This window comes from Neophocaena asiaeorientalis, unplaced genomic scaffold, assembly GCF_003031525.2.
Source record: "Neophocaena asiaeorientalis asiaeorientalis breed wild unplaced genomic scaffold, Neophocaena_asiaeorientalis_V1.1 scaffold98, whole genome shotgun sequence".
Taxonomy (NCBI): domain Eukaryota; kingdom Metazoa; phylum Chordata; class Mammalia; order Artiodactyla; family Phocoenidae; genus Neophocaena; species Neophocaena asiaeorientalis.
In genome coordinates this window covers 1,735,217-1,743,326 of record NW_020172459.1, presented here as the reverse complement: position 1 = coordinate 1,743,326, position 8,110 = coordinate 1,735,217, and the positions used below count along the sequence as shown (strand labels likewise).

The following is an 8,110-nucleotide window of genomic DNA, read 5'->3' as shown; positions in this document are numbered from 1 at the left end:
AAAGTGTTTGGGAAAAAAAAAAAAAAAAAAATGTCTGGTCATATTTGGTTAAATGATCATCAAGCTCAAATACGATATTCCAGGCAAGGCTTTGGTTCCAGCTACACCCATTAACAAGGAAGACAATCTTACTGAATTTATGATAACAACTTATACTGCTATGAAAATAAGAGAACTCAGTAAGAGTTCCTACAGGTAGGAGTTCCTACCTGGACGGGTCAGGTAGGAAAAACAAGATATTTTATAAACTGCACATTTCTGTTTATAAAATCATAGTCTACTATATTGTTAGGAGTTGCAGATAACTTCAAAGAACAGAGGAAGGCGTTCCTTATATAGCCAAATAATTTTCCGAAGTTAAAGACTGGATGAGAGTTCATTACAAGAATAGCGCCATCGACAAGGAAATCTGCTTATTTCTGCAGCATGCAAAACAATTAAGTCAACCCCCCCAATTTAGATAAAATAATTATATACAAAATTAGCCCTATTTTCAAAGAAGAATAAACAAGAACAAATGCCCTGTGATTTTCCAGGTATCCTCAGGGAAATTCAAAGACAGTTTTAGGTGTAAAAGATACCCTGAAGGAACATCATTCTCAAATACGACATTCCAGGTGAGATTTTGGAATTTTGTAACTTCACTTTATTATACATTTAGGATTCAATATGAGAACATAAAAATCAAAGCTATCAGATTTAAGATAGGAATCAAATCATGGGTGCCTGAGAAACAATATTTGGCTATTCATTTCAAAGTGACAATAAAACATTAAAAAAAATAGACGGTAATATGATTGCAAAGAACCTTAGCCCATTCTTAAATGAGAAACTCTGTTTTCTATTGATAAATAATCAAAGACATAATAAATGAATATAAACCAAAGAAGGCTATTCTGGTCAGATACAGAATTTTTGTTGTCTAGATAGATTAAATAACAGAATAAGTGATCCTTTATGCTGTAGGTGAAGGTAATAACCAGTAAACCAAGGAGACAAGCCAATCAAATTGGGCAAACTTTGCCAAGATTTTCACTTTTCAAATTCAGGTATTATACAACAAGGTGAATAAAATTCATTTCCAAACTTTGTCTTTCACTGCACTCTTTCGTATTCCGGGACAAATGGACATTGTACTCTAGACCAATCTCAAGGTGTCTTAGCTCATTCAGGCTGCTGTAACAAAATACCACAGACTACGTGGCTTACAAACAACAAGAATGTGTTTCTCACAGTTCTAGAGGCTGGAAGTCCAAGATCAAGCGCCAGTGTGGCGCGGCGAGGGCCTTCGTCCGGGTGGCAGATTTCTCCTTATACATGCACATGACTGAAAGGGGTAGGGAGCTCCCTGGAGCCTCTTTTATAAGAGCACTAATCCCACTCATGAGTTAAGCACCTCCCAAAGGCCCTACCTGCTAACACCATCATCTCTGGAGGAGAGGATTTCAACATATGAATTTTAGGGGGGAATTTTCAGACCATAGCACTGGAGGTCCACATGGTCAGAACGAATTCTGTAATACTACTAAGATATTAACGTGCAATGTGTTCATTGATCCTACTGTCAAATGAATCAATGACTAAGCATTTCAAAGTTTTCTCAGTTTCCGCTTCCAGTATAGTAAACGTCAATAGTTACAACCATAGAGAAAGCTTTTCTCGGTCCTCAGTAAGCTTGAAGAGTGCAGAAAGGGGATGGAGACTAAAAAAAAAAAAAAAAATCACTTCTTTAGGACAAAACTACTGTTTTCCTTGAAAAATAGATATATGCACTCAGTTGTATTTCTCCAAAATTCTTTCTACTTAGTCTAAACCACAAATTAATGATACTTGTTAGTAACTAACTCCCAGTCGAGAGATAACAGGGTGGACAGCTGTGCACTGTCTGTCACACAGCAGCTCTCTATCGCAGACTAGCAGCACTCGTGAAGACACACAGGACAGCTGTGTGTGGCCTTACACCTCACAAAATGTAAGAAATGAGCGGAAGTGCGCATGTTCATTACAGACCCAAAGATACAGCCCTCTGTAGCAAATGAAAATAAGAAGCAAAAGAATGCAAAATTTAGGGACTTCCCTGGTGGTCCAGTGGTTAGGACTCGACACTTTCACTGCCAGGGCCTGGGTTTGATCCCTGGTCAGGGAACCAAGGCAAGCTGTGTGGCAAATACATAAATAAATAAATTATGCTTAGTAACAATGTTTCAGCATTCTCTTACTTGGAGATGATCTAGGTATTTTTGCTTAATTAACTCAATACACTATAAGTACAAGGATTAAGTTACCTAAACATCTTGGCAATTATCTTCAAGAAAAGTAATTACTGTTGAAATAAAGTTTGTCAGAATAATGATTTGATTTGGTTAGATACAAACAGGTGTTTCATAATCTTCAACACTTAGTGTAAGTAATGCTAGCTTATTTGATCACTAAACCTGCATAAATTTAAGAAAAATATACCCAAGTAGAATAAAAATGTAAGCACTTAATGGTCAGAGAAGACATGGCTGTTTTTATTAAACCAAAAATATTAAGCTAGTCTCATCTGCCTAAATAATGTGAACTTATTCTTAAAACATTTCTGAGTTAATTTCTGTAAGAATGTATTTTTTCTTTCTGTTCTTTGAAAGTATTAGAAGTTCAGTTTCCTTAACTTCTGGAAATTTTAAGAATATTGCATTTATAAGGTGCTTACTTATCTCTAAGTCAATGAAAATAGAGCTCCTTTAATTTAAGCAATTTCATAATCTGATCTGGCAATACCACCCAGAGGTAGGAAAATATCACACACTCACATAATGAGAAGTCAAGGCCTTTCTGAATGACAGACACAGACCAAGAGCTTATAGCTCCAATTCTAAAATTTCAGCCCTGGGCAGCAGTCAACAGAGATGAACAGAATTCACTAGTCCACATCAAAGAGCTGTTTTCTTCCCAGTGGATACGAATCTTTAATTGATGAGCTCAAAGTAGATGAACAGAAAAGAGTAACAAACTTGGAGCACAGGCTCCGGACGCACAGGCTCAGCGGACATGGCTCACGGGCCCAGCCACTCCGCGGCATGTGGGATCTTCCCGGACCGGGGCACGAACCCGTGTCCCCTGCATCGGCAGGCGGACTCTCAACCACTGCGCCACCAGGGAAGCCCCCTGTCTCTTTTACCCAACAGAGACCTGATCTCTATAATCCAACTGATCAGACCATGAAACCAGGTGAGCATTCAAAAAGAATCAAAATAAAATCCTTCTGTGCTACTGATGGACACAGTCCAGAGTACAGGAGCAGAAGTCAGAAATACCATCGGTCCCAAATCTACAGTCAGGAATGAAGAGGCTCCCTATGAGGGTGGAGGAAGCAGGGATCCAAGCACAGGCTTTGCTCCTGAACAAGTCACGGCACCAAAACTATCAAAGACAAAATGCACTGACAACTAAGGAGGTGGTTTCACTCGGGCTGCTGTGCTGGGGAGACTGTTCATTAACGAGCAATGTCTCAAACAGGAAGGGGTCTAGGGTATTACAGAGACAAGTGGAGAAGGGGTCATGGGGATGAGGGGTGGGAGGGGGCCCTGTCCCAGACATAAAGATTGGATTTGAGACACGGGGATCTCTCAACTGCCACTGCTTCCAGGAGCACAGGGCTCAGACCATGCTCAATGTGGTCAACATCTATAAAGCCGACGAAAAGAGAGCTTTTGTCATATTTTCTTTGCTAATGTATAGTTTTGCCCAGTTCTACAGAGTCAACTCCTGTCTTGCAGAGAACAACTCTGCTATATGTCAGTTTCCCTTTTCTGGGATTTTTTTTTTTGGCCGTACCATGCGGCATGCAGGATGTCAGTTCCCTGACCAGGGATTGAACCCGGGCCACCGCAGTGAAAGCCCAGAATCCTAACCACTCAAAAAGAAGGGAACTCCCTTTTTCAGCATCTTTAGATGTAGATGGTGCAACTGTAGGTTGAGAAAGCATGCCTCCTATTTTACAGTCAAAAATCCATCTTAAAATATAAAAAATTAGTATAAATACATTTTGTTTCCTTGAGCATAAAATGTTAAATTCTAAATTAGTAACAGTTTTAGATAAAATGTAAATGTACAAAGGTTTCTGACACAATTTTTTTCAATAGTACTCCAAAATAAGAAAACAATTTGTATGTACTTGTTTTCACTTAAGTTCAAGGAAAACGTCAGGATTTCACAGGCTATGAATTGGACAATAGTGAGATTACAGAGCTTGTGGCTGGTATACCAGAAGAGGCCTAGGAAGAGCACAGTACAAGTACTGAGACGAACTGAATTAACTGCTCTACAGTCACACATCCACACGCCCAAAGCCCTACCTCAGCAAGTCCTAGAACACACACACACGTGCACTTCCCGAGCGCAGCCGCTGGCCGTGCAGCCCACTGGGTGCCCCTCTGCCCCTGGCTGGGCTGCGCCTCCAGCAGCTCTGCACCCCGGGGCTGTCCCAGCCGGGCACCGCCAACAGCCACACTGTCACGTCTTCTGCTCCCGTGTCCTGTCGGTGGGGGGCTGTGCTCCTGGTCCCCCGGCATCCTGTGCTCTCAGGCCCCCCACACAGATCACCCTGCTTCTTCCGTGCCCACCGAGCCTGGAACACAGGGAGAACCGTGGGCCCCTTCCAGGTGACCAGGTCCCACCTCCACCCTGGGGCTCCGAGTGGGAAATGACCCCCAGGGTCCAGTCTTTGGGATCAGTGGGCGGAGGGACAGGTGGGGAGGGTTAAACCAGCACCCTGACCACCGCCCCTCTGAGCCCTCTGCTGGGCTACAGTCAGACCAAGCTGCAAGTGGCAAGTAAGACGTCCTGATGAATCCTTTGACAGCAGCAAGAAGTGCGGCGCACCAGGGCAGCTATGGTCACGGCCGGGCCACAGAAAGGGCCCTCACCTCAGCTTGAGTCTCCCCTCAGCCCTCCTTTGGGACTCGGCAGTGCCACCTCGCTGCCCCATGACACCCAACGAGGGCGCCGGTGCCCAGGGTGGCTACCCAAGGAAACAGCACAAGGATGTCTCTCAGGTTAAGCGAGCTGGACACACAAAGCCCTGCTCAACAGTGAGATACACTGTGATGGGTCCTCACTATGCACAAGGAACTCCTGTGTAGGAGCGCCTGCTTCCCTGGTTTCCCCCAGGGATGGGCCCCGACTCAAGTAGTCCTGCCACGGAGCAGGTAGCGAGGTCTGCAGAGCTGAGCTGAGAAAACGCTGTGTTCTCAGATCAGACTGCTCTGCCAGAACCCCTGTGGAGGAACAAGCCATCCCAGCCCAGACGCTCTGACTTTCACCAAAGCCTGACATTGCAGGCACTGTGGAACAAATGCCTCCGGTGCCCACTGGTCATGGTGATAACCAAAATGCCCATGTTTCCAACGTGCTCCAAGCTGTGCTGTCCAATACAGAAGCCACTGGCCACATGTGGCTCTTATCAATTTGATCATATAATGATGCTATGTTATAATAAATTATATTTTATAAATTATGTTGATAATATAAGTTATAGTATAAATATAATTCATTATAAATAATGAATTAATTAAAATTTAAAATGAAGTTCTTCCAACTCACCAGCCACCTTTCAGGTTGCTCAAACTACATGTGGCTAGTGGCTACAGAACTGAACATTCACCAAGAATCTCTCCCCATCTAATTACCAGTGGCATTTTTCACAGAACTAGAACAAAAAATTATACAATTTGTATGGAAACACAAAAGACCCCGAATAGCCAAAGCAATCTTGAAAAAGAAAAATGGAGCTGGAGGAATCAGGCTCCCCAACTTCAGACTACATTACAAAGCTACAGTAGTCAAGACAGTATGGTACTGGCACAAAAACGGAAATATAAATCAATGGTACAAGACAGAAAGCCCAGAGATAAAACCACACACCTATGGTCACCTAATCTATGACAAAGGAGACAAGAATATACAATGGAGACAAGACAGCCTCTTCAATAAATGGTGCTGGGAAAACTGGACAACAACATGTAAATGAATGAAATTAGAACACTACCTAACACTATATACAAAAATAAACTCAAAGTGGATTAAAAACCTAAATGTAAGACTGGACACTATAAAACTCTTAGAGGAAAACATAGGAAAAACACTCTTTGACATAAATCACAGCAAGATCTTTTATGACCCACCTCCTAGAGTAATGAAAATAAAAACAAAAATAAGCTAATGGGACCTAATGAAACTTAAAACGTTTTGCACAGCAAAGGAAACCATAAACAAGACAACCCTCAGAATGGGAGAAAATATTTGCAAATGAAGAAAAGGACAAAGAATTAATCTCCAAAATATACAAACAGCTCATGCAGCTCAGTATCAAAAAACAAACAACCCAATCAAAAAATGGGCGGAAGACCTAAATAGACATTTCAGCAAAGAAGACATACAGATGGCCAAGAAGCACACGAAAAGCTGCTCAACATCACTAATTATTAGAGAAATGCAAATCAAAACTACAGTGAGGTATCACCTCACACCAGTTAGAATGGGCATCATCAGAAAATCTACAAATAATAAATGCTGGAGAGGGTGTGGAGAAAGGGGAACCCTCTTGCACTGGTGGTGGGAATGGAAATTGGTACAGACACTATGGAGAACAGTAGGGAGGTTCCTTAAAAAACTAAAAATAGAACTACCATATGATCCAGGAATCCCACTACTGGGCACATACCCTGAGAAAACCATAATTCAAAAAGACACATGTACCCCAATGTTCACTGCAGCTCTATTTACAATAGCCAGCACATGGAAACAATCTAAATGTCCATCGACAGATGAATGGATAAAGAAGATGTGGTACATATATATACACAATGGAATATTACTCAGCCATAAAGAGAAATGAAATTGGGTCATTTGTAGAGATGTGGATGAACCTAGTCTGTCATACAGAGTGAAGTCAGTCAGAAAGAGAAAACAAATATCATATATTAACACATATATGTGGAATCTAGAAAAATGGTACAGATGAACCTATTTGCAAGGCAGGAACAGAAAGGCAGATGTAGAGAACGGACATGTGGACATGGGAGGGGGGAAGGGGAGGGTGGGATGAATTGGGAGATTAGATTTGACATAAATACACTACCATGTGTAAAACAGATCGCTAGTGGGAACCTGCTGTATAGCACAGGGAGCTCAGCTCAGTGCTGTGATGACCTAGATGGGTGGGATGGGGGGTGGGAGGGAGGTCCAAGAGGGAGGGGAGATATGTATACATACAGCTGATTCACTTCACTGCACAGCAGAAACTAACACAACATTGTAAAGCAATTATACTCCAATTAAAAAAAAAATCTCTCCCCATCCTCAAGCCAAACTTACTGCCTGGACTCTGGCTAGACTCCCTGATCTAGGCACTCCTTGCTCATAAATACAGCCCAGTCCAAACCTCAACGGACTCCCTTGTAGCTGCTACAGTTTCCTTTTCCCGAAATGCAATTCCTCTGCTATTCCCGAATAAGTTCAATTTCTGGTAACTTAAGCTTGCCTCGGTTTACCCATTTATTCAGGGTGACACACGTGAGATAACAAATTGGAATGTATTTGAAAAAGCATACTGAAACCAAGCAGGACCCTCCCAGGGAGAGACCTCCCCATGTCTCCACTTCTTGTTTGTAGAAAAGCTTTAGCCTCCTAGGTGTTCCCCGAGTTCCAAAGAGCAAAGTGAGAAAATGAAGAAACAAAGGAAGCAGTCAAGCCAGACAAAATAATAATAGTTTAGCCATAAAACAAAGTTGAGGACCTTTAGCTCCTTCTCAAGGGCTGTAGATAATATCCTGAACCATACCCTTGAGCTGTTTTGCAGACACTAAAACCTCCACTAGGTGGAGGAAGTTAACTGCATGCTCACCACCAGCACGTAGACCCCAGACCTGTTAGAACCAGAAGGCTGATGACTGAGATTCCTGAAACATCATCCTCTTAACCTCACCATCGACCAGAGAACCGTGCACAAGCTGATCATGCACCCCGTGACCCTCGCCCTCCCACTGTCTTTAAAAGCTCTTCCCTGAAAGCCACTGGGGAGTACGGGTCCTCTGAGCATGGTGCTGGGCGCCCTGCAATAAACGCT

General features: G+C 42.6%; 1 protein-coding gene across 1 annotated transcript in view; it reads right to left on the bottom strand.

Moving 5' to 3' along the window:
* LIMS2 (LIM zinc finger domain containing 2) overlaps window positions 1-8,110 on the bottom strand; it is a 58,367-nt gene that overhangs the window by 48,536 nt on the left and 1,721 nt on the right. The gene's annotated exons all lie outside the window — the stretch shown is intronic.